We start from the raw sequence: 14787 nt of genomic DNA on the forward strand, positions 1-14787 counted from the left end.
GCCAAATGGCACCCAAGAGACCTGGTAAGGAAGGGTTGCCTGTGTCTGATCCAGCCAGTCTATCCTTCCTGCCCCCACCACAAAGGCTGCCTGGGCTCATAGGAGCGTCCTCCTGGCTTGCAGGAAAGGAGGAGTGGTGATAGAAGCCTCGAGCTAAAGGTTGGTGCCGATGGCATCTCTGGCCGCTGATGTAGGCCAAGTGGGTCCTTTACACCGGCCCCTCCAGGAGCACGGCCTCCAGCGACTCAGTGGAATCCGGGAAAGAGATTTGCTACCTCCACCCAAAAAGGGGGAGAAAAGCAAGAGAAGTCCTCCCAGGTGACTTCCTGGGGCCCAGACCCCACTCCCCGTACCCGGAGCTCCAGGTAGGGGGCAGCAAAGAGCAGGAACCCATGAGATGGGGGTTCCAGTCCAGCTTCACCTCAGTTAAGAAGCCGTTCATGGTTATAGCACATTAGTTTACAAAACATCCCCATATGCATCATTAGCGGTGAGCCCCACCAGGACCCTGGGAAGTAAGACTTATTCCCTTGCTGCAGGAAAAGGCTCAGAAAGACAGAATGACTTGACCAACGTGGTACCACAAGGAAGGGGCTGAGTGAGGCCTTAGATCTAGTCCCAGCTCACAATCCAGTGCTCTTTCCAAAACCTCATAGGCCTCTGCTACTACCTGGCTGTGGGAACGTGAGCAGTCTGCTCTCTCCAGCCTTAGCCTCCTCGTCCGTAAAAAGATATTGGACCAGAGGAGCCCTGGGGGACTTCCCAGCCGTGACCTTTTAGGACCGTCTGTTTTCATTCTCTGAGGTAGCAGGTGGGGGGATTATCACCCCATTTCACAGATGGGGAACAGGCCCAGACAGGGAAGAAACTTGGCCAAGGCCTCAGCGCAAGGAAGTGGCAAAGCCGGGACGAGAACCCAGGTCTGTAGACCCCCAGCCACAGAGTCAGGGTCCCCAGCCGGAGCTGGGTTTCTAAGAATAAAGCCTGCTCCCAGGACAGACCAGAGAACAGGGACTTTTAGGCCCAGCCATTTCCCAAGTGTGAGCTCAGGCAGGGCCCGGCTTGGCGTAGGGGGTGGGAAGGGCCGACCACTTCCTGCTCGGGCTGGCGCGGTCCCCATGAGGTGGTCATCAGAGCCCGACCACTTCCCGGTCTGGGCCGCCTTCCCCTTTCTGAGCCTGGGAGGGGACGGATGGCCCAGTGAGGCGCCCCTTGCGTGCTGCAGCCTGGACGGTGTCTGGCCTCTTTTCATTTCCCCTGCTCACCGCGTCCCTCTCCACAGCCACCAACGGTCGGAAGCTGCACAGAGCTGCCCGCCCTGTGCTCCGTCCACAGCTGAGCACCTCCTGGCCCTCGGGGCTCCTCGTCCCAGCGGCTGGCAGGAGTGTCTCCTCCTCAGCCCTGCTGTGTGCCAGGCACTTGGGGTATCTGTCCACAGAGGGCCTGCCACAAGTTTTTCTCATACCCACAGAGGCTCAGAGAGATTGTCGGTGACCCAAGGTCACACAGCCAGTAAGTGGCAGAACTAGAATTGGAATTCAGATGTGTCTGACTCCAAAATCCGTGTCCTTTGCACATTTAACGTCCCTAGTGGCCCCCAGAGGAAGTCAGAGCCAGAGGAGGCTTTGGATGGGAGAGGCATTGGAAGGATCCCACCAGACACTAAGCTCTCAGGCCTGTGACAGCATCTGCTTCTCCTCCCTAGTATATCCCAGAACCAGCCTGGCCCCTGCTTTGGAGCATGTACTCAGGACACACGGAAAGATGTAAGTTACCCTAGCTGCTCCCATCCAACTCCCCAGATATGCATGAGCCCCGGGCTTGGGGACATGGACCTGAGGGAGACGTGGCCCCTTGCCCCTTATCCCATCACCCTGACATAGGCATGGTGCTCGAGATTTCAAAACTCACCTCAAATCCCATGTGGGAGATCAAATACCCTTTAGTCCTTCCAGCGGGGAAGCCAGGAGCTCACAGGGTCTCAGAGTGTTAAGGAGGCAGCAGAATGCAGGGATAAAGAGCATGGAGCCAGGCAGGCCTGGGTTCAAGCCCTAGCTCTGCCAAACCTAGGGTACCCTTGGGGAAATGACTTTATGCAGCTCGGTTTCCTCACCTGTAAAATGGGAACAAACAATAGAGACTGTCTTAACTGGCCTCAATTTGACAGATTATCTGGGCTTATAAACAGTCTCCCTTCCTTTGAAAGGCAGACTAGTGAGTGCCACAACATCCTGAATCTTCCAGGCTGGCCGGCTACCGCCTGCTGCCATCACGGTCCTCCTGATGACTCGGTGAGGCCTGTTCCCAGACCCGCAGCTGCCAGTTGTAATTACTAAACCAATGAGATGTGAATGAAAGCAGGACAGAGAGGTGGTGTATCTCTGAAAACTAAGAAAGGGCCTTGGAAAGATCCAATAAAGGAGAGATGTCCGAAAAAGAAAAGAAATGCTGAATTGGGTATAAGCAAGATAACTATAAAAGATTGGGGAAAATAATTGCCAAAATTCACCAGAAACTTACATTGAGACATTGAGTTAGGTGTCGGTTAAAACTTGGGGCGGGAGGACGTTATTAAAAATCCAGAAGGATTCTGCTTATAGATTGCTTGACAAGCATCTCTAAGGTCTCACTCCACTTGAAAGAAACCCAAATGGGGACTATAAACTCTGCCACCCAGGTTTGTTTTATGCAAGAAAAACAAGGTAGGACTTTGGCCAGAGGCCTTGGTCTCAAAGAGCCTTGGCCCTGCAGCAAAAGATCATCTAATAAATATAACATGCATACGTGTTACATTCAATAAAATGCCTATTTTACGTATCATAAGAGGTCCTGCTTTAAATATTTTTTCTAGTAATAGACCACTGGTTTTGTTCTCATTGGATAAGAGATTTCTTCTATTAATAGTACTGACCTCATGGGGCGGATGTAAGGACAGAACGAGGTAACGTATGCAAAGCATTTGGTGCAATGCCTTGGTACACAGCAAATGTTCTGCAAATATTAGCCATTGTAGTTCTCTTCAAACCCAGGCCTCCACTTGGCAGATGAGGAGATTGAGGCTCAGAGAACAAGTAACTTACACACAGTCACAAAGTAAGTGGGTTGCAGATCAAGGCCTAGAAATGGAATTCCTAAATCCAAATCTGATTCCTGAATTCTCTGGGGCCTCTCCTTGGTCCCAAATTTTAGAGGGGTAACACTTTCCAGAGGAACAGTGGAATGCCAGCAGCAGGCAGGAAGATCCAGGCAGAGGGTTCTCCAGATCACCCTCAGATCACTCCCTTACCCCAGGCCTCCCACCACCGACCCCATAGGGCGGGGGTTGGGGGAGGGATACATGAGTTTTCCTTCTAGCTAAATGTAAGCAAAATGCTAAGTCTATCATCTCAGTGGCCCCTCTGTGTTCATTCAGATCCTGTGTATTTTTATCTCAAAGTTTCATTCACGTCTTTAATTACTTGTTTCCACGTCTCTCTCCTCCACCAGCCTGGGAGTCCCCAGGGAGTGGGCACCAGGTCTGATTCATCTCACCCCACCGCCCCCGACCTCAGCCCAGTGCCTGGCACTGAGTGGGTGCTTCGAAAATGTTTGTTGGACAAATGAGCAACTGAACAAATGTGAGTAACGGGGCACCCCGGATTTCTCACATCTCCATGTTCTGGCTGGGGCTGTACAGAGAGAGATCTGGAAGACGTGGCCTGGCCTGGTGCCCGGTCCCTTCCTGATCTGTTTTCTCCTCCTTCATCCCTCCAACCTCCTCTTCTCAGGGATTCTGAGAGGCATAGGTGGGGCAAGGCAGACTCTGGGAAACCTATCCTCTCTTCAGGGATGGACTGATGGATGGGTGTGGTGTGGAGCGTCTTCGTCTCCTCTGAGTCACCTCCGTGGTGCGGTGGGGCTGACTCAGAAGGAGAGTGAGAAGGAGAACTCTGTCAGTCCTCCTGGTTTCCACGGATCCTGAGCCTGGCCAGGCGGGAGGAGGGGAGAGGCTCGTCATAGGGAAGATGTCAGGACACAGGGAAGAAGCACAGACGTGGATCTCGGGTCTCCTGCAGCACCAAAGCCCCTTACCTGCTGCACAGGAAACTGAGGCTTGGAAGAAGCAGCTGGGTGTGGTGGAGGGAGGAGTCTGTCCTGTCTTTACCTCCTCCCCTCCCTGAACCTCAGATTCCTCACCTTAAGCAAGAGTGTTAGACCCTCTTCCCCTCCAGCCAACTCCCAGCCTGGGTGCCAGAGCTTTGCCCAAAGGCCATTGGGGCCTGGAAGAAAAGACCCACAACCCAGAGCTACGATTGTTGGCGAGCCTACTACGTGCCAAGGATGGGGAGACCATCTGTATGCAGGTCTCATTTAGTTCTTGTGGCAGCCCTCTAGAGCCCCATTTTGCAGATGAGGAAACTGAGGCTTACAGAGGCAGTGACTTGCCCCAGGTGGTACCCTGGACTAATGGGGGAGGTGGACCCCCAGGTCTGCCTGATCTGAAGTCCTCATCCTTGCCTGCTAGCCCCCAAAGCTACTATGTCTCCCCACCTACCTGCACCCCAAGATGCTCAAATGTGGGAGTCCGGCCGCTGGCCCTTGTCCCCTCTTATGTGTCAGGCCAAATGGCCACCTCTCTGGGGAGCCTGTCTAGCCATCTGCAGTCATCCCAGACCACCCCCCCCGAAACCCCCGAACTGCAAGTTACTTGGACAACTCTGGGGTAGTCATCTGATTTCCCCTTTATTGTTTTTTCTTTTCTTCCAACTTCTTGTAACAAATCTGGAGAATACAGACACATGAGGAAAAGGAAAAGGAAATTCATTCTTTACTCTTTTCACTAGAATATTAACATTTGAGTGCATTTTATTTTGGTATCTATTTTATGCACATGCACCCGTAGTTTTGTTTTTACCAAAATAGGATCTTTGGTCAACAGACATTTCCTGAGCCCCCAGTGAGGGCGGGGGCTGTGTGGTCTTCCTAGTCCACGGGCTCTTCTTCTTGGCTCCCCATCATGTCATGCCAGGCCATGCAGTGCTTCCGAGGCATCACCGGTGTGGGAGAAGTGGGGGACTAGGAGCGCGGGGCTCCATGGCTTAGCAGGTCAGAGCTTGAGCTTTAGAGAGGGCCGATCTGGGTTACTGGCTGTGTGGCCATAGGTATGTCACTTGATGTCTCTGAGCCTTGGTTTCACCATCTGTAACGTGGTAATCACAGTACCTGTCACAGGACAGGTTTGAGAACTAAACAGGCGAACACATAGAAAGTGTTTGGCACAAAGTCAAAGCCTGACGAATGTTCTGTTCTCTGTAGGCGGCGGGGCCTCTGCGCCGGGGGTGTTTCTCTTCCTGATGTTCTCAGGTTGCAAGGCTGGATCCAAGTCATGGGAGACACCTAATGACAGTTCAGTGATTAAAATCTTGCCTGTTGGGCTTGAGGTCAGGGCCTGGAAAACCTTTCATCGCCCTGTGGTGTTTCCAGAAAACACAGAATCTGGCCCCAATCATCTTCCTTCCCGCGGGTTGTGAATGTGGGTGTGATTCTCAACCGAAAAACCAAAGCTGACTTCACAGCTGAAGACCACCAGCCAGTCTCCCACTTGGTGACAACCGCGACCCCTCTGAGTTTCACCCCAGCTCCCCCACCCCCAGGTCAGAGGGCGGAACAGGAGGAGGATGGGGCAGCATCCTCAGATGGGTGACATGCTGGGATTCAGGTGGGCTCTCAGGTGCCAGCAGCACACGGCAGCTGGCAGGCACTCCATACATGGGCAAACCAGCCAGCTGAGGGGGTGGGTACTGGGGAGAACTGGTGGAAAAGAAATCTTCACCTTTTCAAATTACAGCACTTGCCCCAGAGCCTGAAGGATCCAGCAGGCTGGTGAGGGGCAAACCACCCCATTTCCTCCTCCAAACCCTGTCTGCCACCCCGCCCCAGGCTCGGACTGCCTCCTTCCCCACTGGGCACCCCCTCATTCCCTTTTAAGTCTTCCAGCTGCTCCCTTCCCTGGGGGAACTTACCAGTGCACCCCTGGATGTGCTTTGATGCCAAAGGATGGCTGGCTCAGGATGGACTTTTTGGCACTGAAGGAAGAGATTCTAGACAATCTCCTGTAGGCAACCAACTGCTCCACCTACAGTTGGGGCCCATCTCAGGGAAGTGTCACAGCAGCGGGTCTGTTCAGCCCCTAGTGCCCCAGACACCCAGTGTCTAGAGACGGCTGACACAGAAAGTGCAGTAACAGTGAGGCTGGCGGCTCTGTGTGCTGAGAGCCGCTGTGTGGTCCTGGGCAGGTGGCTGGGCAAAATGCCTTCAGAAAGCCTTCTCAGCCCCGCAACTGGTGATGGGCACAGCCATGAGGGCTGGGGGGACAAAAAAGGACAGAAGGAGGTTCCAGATCTAGGGCAGGTGGGCGATCCACAGAGAAGCAGTGGAAGGTCATTCCCACTCAGGAAGTGGCGTTGGCATTAACCAGGGAAATGGAGCAAGATGAGTAACAGTAATAATAATATGAAGGTGATAATCTCCATGTGTTAAGGACAACGAGTGAAGAACTTTGCTCAAATTATCTCGTGTAATCTTCACAATGACCCCTCTTGTATGGCAGGCAGTGAAGACCATGGAATCTGGAGTCAGATAGTTGGAGTTCAGGTCTTGGCCCCCCCAAGCCTCCTTCCCTCATCACCCACAAAAGTTACTGCGAGCCCTGAGCCCCTGGGTGATTGGGCAGTGTTTGTGAGCGATCACTTGGCACAGTGGCAGAGAGAAAAGACTCAATTCATGTGATTATTAGTGTTAGAGCTGCAGAGATGGAGGCTCAGAGAGGCCAAGTCGCTTGCCCAAGGCAGCACAGCAAGTAAGTGGCAGAGTTGGAATCTGATCTTAGATCTCTGCGGCTCAAAGCTCCACTCCTTCCCAATACCACTACCTCAGCCTCTCCTGTGCCCCTTCTGTTCCTTCAGGAGGGTGTATTATTCAAAACCACAGGTGCCCTAAAATGACATTCATTTTAGAGGACTAGAGGGGAGAGGAATGGCCAGGACTAGACCCTCAGTGGGCAGACTCTCATGCCAGTGGCCCCCAACCCACGTCTCTGTAGAGCTTAATGGCGGGGTCACCTCTTTTCCAGACCCCTGCCTTCACCTCCCTTGGTGCATGGGAAATTATGGCCACTATCCATTCCAAACCACAGGGGAAATTTTTTGTCTGGGCTGGACTAGAGCTCCAGGTCAGATGTTCCCAGTCATATGCAAAGGGCAGGGGGTATGTAAATGGGGTGGGAGGGTGCATTGCATTCCCATAACTGTCTAGCCCAGAGATTGCCCTCGCCTGGGGAGGTGACTCTGAACCAGGCCAGCTTCCAAGCTGTGGACAGAGGCTCCCGACCTCACCTGCAGGGGCCATCCAGGGCTCAAGCATGGGCCTCAGGTCAGCTCGGCTGCAGCCTCTGACCAGAGTCAGTGCTGACTCGGGGACAGCAGATGGACCTCCCCTGCTGGCTTGGCCCAAACTCACTGTGTGACCCTGGATGGGTCTCTTGTCCCCATGGATCCCCAGTCTCCACAGCCTCAGAATCCTCCCCCAAATTTCCCTTCAGGGATTCACAGGAAACTTTCTCACAAGCATTTCTGCCTCTAAAAGACCCAGCCTCCTGAACCCAGAACCAAACAGGAGAAGAGCTGAAGTCAATTGTGACTTTTTAGCGGAGCAGCTGCCTCGGTTCGCCCTCTGGGCTGATGTGAGGCAGCATGCTCTCAGAGGAGAAATCCTGGCTCTGCAAACTGTAAACGGCTGGGAAAGAACTGCGGATGGTTTCTCCTTAGGTTGATTCTGGAGGGCAGCTCTCGGCCCCACCAAGGCTTAACAGAGCACTGACCCTCAGCCCTGGCCTGGCCTCTCCAGGGCTTTCCTAGAGGCTGCTTAGGTGACAGCAGGCAGTGCCTCTGACCCCCTGGATCTGGAAAGGCTGAACCCTAAGGCAAGAGTGGGGTTGAAGCAGGAATCAAATCTGGCTGGGCACAGACCTGAGCAGGCCCAGACAGACCAGAGCTGGTCTCTGGGACCCTCAATAATTCATTTTTCTTCTGGTAGTGGTCAGGGGACACAAGAGCAGGGCACCATGAATTAGGGTCCCCGGATTCTAGTCCCTGCTCTGGCGTGAACTTCTGGTTGGAGTGGGAGGACAACTTGACAAGTCCTTTGCCCTTGCTGGGTCTCAGTCTTCTTCTCTGTACAATGGGGAGATACCTGTGAGTCTGAAGCCAGGGCAGGAAGTTGGAAATGGATAGAGCAGGGGCCTGAGTTTTCAGTGAATTTGTGGCTTTTTGTGTGAGGTAGGCAGCCATGGCCTCAGTGAGGATGGCTCTTCCCGTGTCTGAGCCTTCCGGCAGGGCAGGCTAGGGGTGGGGGACTCAACTGCACAGTCTTCTGTTCATCTCCAAGGTGCCTGAGCCTCCAGCACTCACCCCCCAAGCCCCCAGTCAAGTGACGTTCCTCTCCTCCACCTGCCTGAGTTGCTGTGTGACCTTGGTTCAGTCATTGCACATCTCTGGCCTGCTTTTGGGATAATGGAAATGCAGACACCTCACCGAAGAGCAGCCTGTCTGGGGCACCCACTCCCCTCCCTTTGGCCACATGCCATCCCTCCTATGAGAGCCACCAGCTAAGAGAGCCCTGGGGGACGGTGGAGGCCAGGTATCTGGTTTCATAGATGCAGGAAACTGAGGCCCAGAGAAAGAGAGGCCAGCCATCCCCCCTCCTCATTCCCTGTTCCGCTCCCCAAACACCCTTCCTCCCTCCCCCTCTAAGAGCAACTGATTGATGGGGTAGATCTCACCCCCTGTGGCGGGGGCTTCAGGTCCAGGCTCCCCAACTTTCAAGTTCCCAGACCTCCTTGAGCCCCCGTGTGCTCATCTGTGCTCCAGGCAGGGTGAGGGCTGGAGGAAGGAGAGGGCCGACATCAATGACCGATATGGCCTCACTCTCCCCCACTATCCACCTGTGCAGTGGCCCAGGCCTCCCTCCTGCCATCCCCCAGCTTCCTGCCTGCAAGGTCCCTCATGTCAGTGCTTCTTGTGTCTCCCTGGGCCCGTGCTGCCTCTCGCAAGGCCAGAGAGGCAGCAGGAGAGCTCCAGGAAGGAGGCAGCAGTGATGGCAGACAGTGGGCACCCAAGCCCCAGGCATCTGTGAGGGTACTTAGAGCATCTGATGTCAAAGGGAACATCTGTGTCTGTAGTCAGCTGCACTGCTCTCAATGGCGTGGCCACTCTGGTCCTCTGCACGATTCCTACCTGGTGGGTGGCTGGCATGGTCTCTTCCATGGTCATCTGTCCTTTCTTCCCCTGCTCCCTGCTGGCGTGGCTACACCTGATGCTCACTGCCTTGCCCCTGCTGGTGTGGCTGCTGTGGCGATGGCCCCTCCCCTGAGCAGAAAGAGGGCCCTTTTGCTGGCTCAGCTACTCCTGTGGTCAGATAAGCTGACATGGCTGCGCTAAAGGCACCCACCAGATGTCCCCAGACAGTAACCACTGCCCCTTCAACCAGGGTGGCCCAGATTCGCCTTCAGATCCATCACCCATGGCTCCCATCTCCTGGAGCTGTGTTCCAGCTCCCTGCATCTCCTGGAGACCCAAAGCTGTGTTCTCACCTCTTCCCTGGAACCTCTCTCTGACCCCACCCCCACCCTGTGATGAGCACCATCTCCCCTGGCCCTGGCAACTCTGGACCCCCAAGAACAGAGCTGAGGGCTCCTTCCTCATGGGACCTCAGCCACCGCCAGGGTGGCCAGGAGTGGGGTGGGCACAGGGCACACTCCCTACATCTTACCCCACGGAGCTCCAGGGCCGTAAGCAAATAGCCCAGGATTCCCACATCCGCGGAGGGGTGGCCACCTGCTGTCCTGGGAGTGGTCCTCTGAATGACCCCTCTGGGACCCTCCTGTCACCCCCAAACCCTCAATGAGCAGCAGGTCCCAGGGCCTGCCTTTCCCAGAGGTCACCAAAGGGGAGAAGAGAAGTTCCTGGAAAACTGTCCCTGTGACTCTTGCTCCAAGCTGCTCCCAGCCTCTGGCTGCCTCGGTGGCATTTATTCATTCCACAGCCTTGGGAACCTGCTGTGTGCCAGGTACTGTGCTCGCCCTGGGGATGCAGCAAGGGCCAGACCTGTCCCTACCCAGGGGACACTCACAGTCTGGGCACGGACCCAGGCAGAAAACTGCACACATCATAATTTGAGTGCAGTTGTGATGAGCATGCGGAGAGGGACTGTGTGCCGTGAGGGCAGGTAACAAGGCCAATCCTGGAAGGTTCCAGGAGGAAATGATCTTCACACTGAGGTCTCAAGCTTGAGGAAGATATGGTCAGGCAAGTGGGGGAGGAGTCAGGGCTCAGGTAGAGGACACAGCATGTGCAAAGGCTCTGAGGGGCACATTCTTCACAGCTCCTGGAGTCCAAATCATCAGCCACCATTTGCCCAGTTCTTGGGATAGGCTGGCACAGCGGTTAATGGTTTAGGCTCTGGTATCTTATCATGTGGATTTGAATCTTGCTTTGCACTTCCTAGCTCTGAGATAATGTGGAAGTATCTTGAGCCCCTGTTGCCTCAGTTTCCTCATCTGTAAAATGGGAATAATACTAGTGAGCACTTTCTAGGATTGTTGGGAAAATTGAACAGGATCATTCATGTAAAATGCTTAACTTAAAATAAGCAAGCACCCAAGAAGTGTTAGCAACTCTCATGAATCATAAACCCCACTCATGGAGCACCTATTGTGTGTCAGACGCTGTGCTACACATTTACAGTTAATCTTCATGCAGGTCTGCAAGCTTGGACTCACTGCCCCATTTCAGAGATGAGAAGACTGAGGGCAGGGGACCAAGTCACTGAGGTGGAGAAGGGTTGAGGTTTTGTTGGAGTCAGGGGTGGCTTCTTGGAGGATGTAGTGGCTGTGACAAATTTTGAGAATGGGCACCCTCCCCACCAGGCAGCCCCCACCCCCACCCCAGCAGAATGTTTCAGCCCTTGGGCTTCCTGGGTCTGGTGATGGGACAAAGGGGCAGCTCTGGGCACTTCCAAGGCCTTCCAGGAGTCCCAGCAAGGGAAGGTCCCACCGGGCCAGGTTCTCAGACCGCAGAGCCTCGAGCGAGCGCCAAACAACAAAAAGGCTTTTCTCACTCTGGATGAGTCACCAGACCGAGAGAGAACAGACGCCCGGTCCCTTTGCTGAAGAAGACGAAACCACACATCTGAAGAAGTTTCCCACGGCCACCAGTTGCTTTAAATAGCTGCAGAGAAGTGGGGGAGGGGAGGGGGTTCTCCCCTCCCAGGCCCTGGCTGGGGTCTCCACCTCACCCCCCGAAGGACCCTGACCTGAAGTCCCCAGGAGGCCGGTTGTTTTTGGGACCTCAGGCTTCATGGGTACCAGCAGAGGTCCAGAGCCGGTGATGGGCCCGTGGACAGCAGACAGACAGACAGACAGCTGGAGAGCCATCCTGCTGGGCAGCAGGCGTCGGGGTACAAGCCCGGGAAGGGGGAAGTTGACCTCACTCTGCACCCCAGTGCAGCCTCCCGGCCCCCAGCCAAGCTTCCTCGCAGGTCACCTGACTCCCCTTCAGGACTCTGACTGGCCCCCCCACCCCCGCCAGCCTGGTTCGTGACTGAGCTCCGGGCGGCGTTTCCGGAGGCAGGCCAGGAGCTCGGGCTGCTGACGCACTTGCCGCCCCCCCAGCAGGGCCGGGTGAGAAGAGCGAGCCCCCCATCCCCCTTTCCCGTAAATGAGCTCACCCCCCCAGGCCTCGCAGGGATTCTAAGAAGTGGAAGCCTCTGCACCTGCTCCTCGCCCACCATCTCGGCTTCCCCATGGCAGGGGGGAGGGGCAGGGAGTGGTCCTCACTTTCTCCAGCTCAACCCTCAGGCCCAGGCTGGGGTTCAGGGGCTGGCAAAGGTTTCTCCCCTTAGGTGCGGAAGAACCCTGAGGCCAGTTTAGCTCAAGGTGCCTCCAGGGCTTGGGCCCATTTTTCAGAGGGTAAATGGGGGAAATCCAGAGATGCCTGGGAGATCAGTCTGGTTCTCTTCCAGGCTGGGAGTAACATCTCCTCCCAGCAGCAGTTCACTAAGTGTCAGCCCTTAGAGACCATTGGAGCCAAGGCCCAGAGAGGGCAGTGACTTGCCCAAAGCACCCAGCAGGCCCATGGATTCCCCAGCTGCACCCCTCCATGGGCCCACAACCCTAGCCAGCCCACCAGTATCACCATCACACATTTACTGAACATCCTTTGGAGGGACCTAGTATGAAATAAGATGGCACCCCACTAGAGTCAGAAACATAACAGCTAGCAGTCACCAGGGCCCAAGGCCAGGGATTCTCAGTGCTGGCTTCCTATCCAGATCTCTAGGCTTCACAAAAATACCGATTCTAGGACCAGCTCCGAGACTACGATTCAGCAGATTGGGAATGGGTCCAGGAATCCACATGTTACCAGATTCTTCAAATTGATCCAATGACTGAGAGGCTCTGGGACAGACTGGGAGTGGCTCCAGGGCAGGTGCTGTCCCCACAGGAGGGTGATTTCCAAGGGCTTCTAGTGGGAGTCACACTGCGGCCTTTCCCCTCCCGCACCCACCTCTGCCCGCACACCAGGCCCAGCCTGGAGGGGCCCCGGAAAAGATGCATCCCCGAGGAAGGGGCTGAATGCACGATGTCCCCCACACCTCCCTGCTGCAGGGAGAGGTGGGGGCCAGTGCCTGGGCCCCAAACACTTGCTCGCTCTCATCCTGGCACTCAAGGAGCTTGGTTTTCTTGGGCCTAGTAGCTCATGGCGGCATCTCTCTAGGTGATTTGGGAAGTGACGAGAAGATCACAGGCTGGGCTCCTCGTGGTTAGGGGCTGAGCCTGGAGTCAGTGGAACCTGCAGCTGGCTGAGGTCTGCCCCTCATCCCACCCTTGTGCCCAGCACTGTGTCCAGCCAGGACCAGGGTCAGAGAGGACTCCTTGACCTATTGGGGGATCTGGGGCAGCTGGAGCCCTAAGATGAGCATGGAAGTGCTTCCCTCTCTATCTCTGACCCTGTGGCCAAGAGGGCTTTGGTCCTGCACACAGTGCCAGGCTGTGCCACCACCTAAGGCCACCAGGCCTCCAGAGATTCTGTGTCCCCTTTTATACAATGTGCAGAATCATTTCTTCCCACAGGTGCAGATGAAGTGGGAAGAGAGTGGCTGGGCCAGAGCCACAGCTGGGTTACCAGCCCCAGCCAGGCCCCTCTGCAGGCCTGGACCGCCCCCAGGTGGGGTGTGTCCCCAGAGCCTCTCTGGTCTGGGTAGAGGTCACCGTGAGGAAACAGAGAGCCTGGCCCCAACGTCCCCAAGGGATGCTGCTGCTCGAAAGCTCTGGGACCTCAGGCAGGCCACACCCCCCTCAGGCCCCCATTTCCTCATCTGCCGGGCAGACCCCCCACCCCAGAAGGTCTGTTGTGAGGATTAAATAAGCAAAATCACATGACTGTGTGAAGAGCGAAGGCTGCTTCAACAAGCACTATTGATTCCTTTCCTCAGTGGCGTGTGCACTCCCGGAGCGGGGACTGGGTCCATCTGGACACCTGATTTGTGTCTGTTGAGGGAATGAGGGGGAGAGGGCGCTGGCCTCCCGGGCCTGTGCTGCAGGGGGCTTCCTGGGCTCCTGTGCAGCACAAGTATGTGTTTGTGTGCCTGCACACTCCTGTGTGCGGGTCTGAGCCAGTGTGGAAGTGTTTCTGCTCATGGGCCCGTCTGGGTGTGTTTTGCATATGGCTCTAGTGTGTGTGTATTTGCATGTATGTCTTAGTCTGTGTGCCTGGACACATGGGCCTCTGTATGTGAGTGTGCTCACCCCGCAGGTGTCCAGCCTGCTGCGGTTAATTCTTTGTGTGGCGGGGAGGGGTGGGAGGTTGCCCCTTGCTCTCCTGACCTCGCCCTTCCCCAGGGACTCTGAGTTATGGGCCCACCTGGGAGAGCCAGACTATGCAAAACAGAGGCCAGACCTGGGGAAGCCCCTGGAGAGAGGCCCCTGAGGACTGGCCAGGCCTCCTTCCCGCCGTGTCCTCCCCACTCCCCCCAACCCCAGTCTCCACAGTCGAACAGCCTGTCCCTTCCAAAGTCCTGTGACCCTCCACTCCAGGGCCTTCACACTGTCAGGAGCCAGATGCCTAGATTTCGCTGCCTCCCTGGCCCCTCCCCTCCTGCTGTCTGCCTCCTCTCTTGGTACCATGCCCAGCATCTCCCTCCTTCCTCTGTGAGACTCCCTTTCACTTCTGTACCTTCTTGAGCTGCTTTTGTGAGCTGTGCCATGCAGCAGATACTTGGCACTTCACCAAGAGAGAGGTCTGGCAAGCGCCCCATTTTACCGATAAGGAAACTGAAGCTCAGAGAAGTTAAGGAACTTCTCCAGGGTCACACAGCAAGTGAGTGAGAGTCAGACATGAGCCAGACTCCACATCCAGATGTCTTACCCACTAGGCCACGCTGCTGTCATGCTTCAAGTCACCTAAATGGTCAAGTCTTACTGGGCTGACCTTGTGAATGCACCCCATCCACAACCCCCAGATGGGCCTCAGGGGCCTGGGCACCAGCCCATATGCCCATATCTTAGGAGATGGAGACCCCAGACTCAGGAAAGGGCTCTTGACCTCTCAGTGGCAGAACGGTAGCCCATCCCTGGCTTCCAGTCTGAGCCACATTTGGGTCTTGGAACGTCTGAGCCCACCTCAGTCAGGCCAGTTCGAACCACGCCAAGTCTTCCCATTGCCTGGCGGGCCCCACAGAGAGATCAGAATT

General features: G+C 55.5%; 1 long non-coding RNA gene across 1 annotated transcript; it reads right to left on the bottom strand.

Moving 5' to 3' along the window:
- Positions 1-4703: 4703 nt before the first annotated feature.
- On the bottom strand, positions 4704-9358 carry LOC141579714 (uncharacterized). Its single transcript, XR_012511564.1, has 2 exons — positions 9273-9358; positions 4704-5376 (listed from the first exon to the last, which is right to left on the bottom strand). It is a non-coding gene; the product is annotated as an uncharacterized LOC141579714 (long non-coding RNA).
- Positions 9359-14787: the final 5429 nt, after the last annotated feature.

Source organism: Camelus bactrianus, chromosome 13 (assembly GCF_048773025.1).
Source record: "Camelus bactrianus isolate YW-2024 breed Bactrian camel chromosome 13, ASM4877302v1, whole genome shotgun sequence".
Lineage (NCBI taxonomy): Eukaryota > Metazoa > Chordata > Mammalia > Artiodactyla > Camelidae > Camelus > Camelus bactrianus.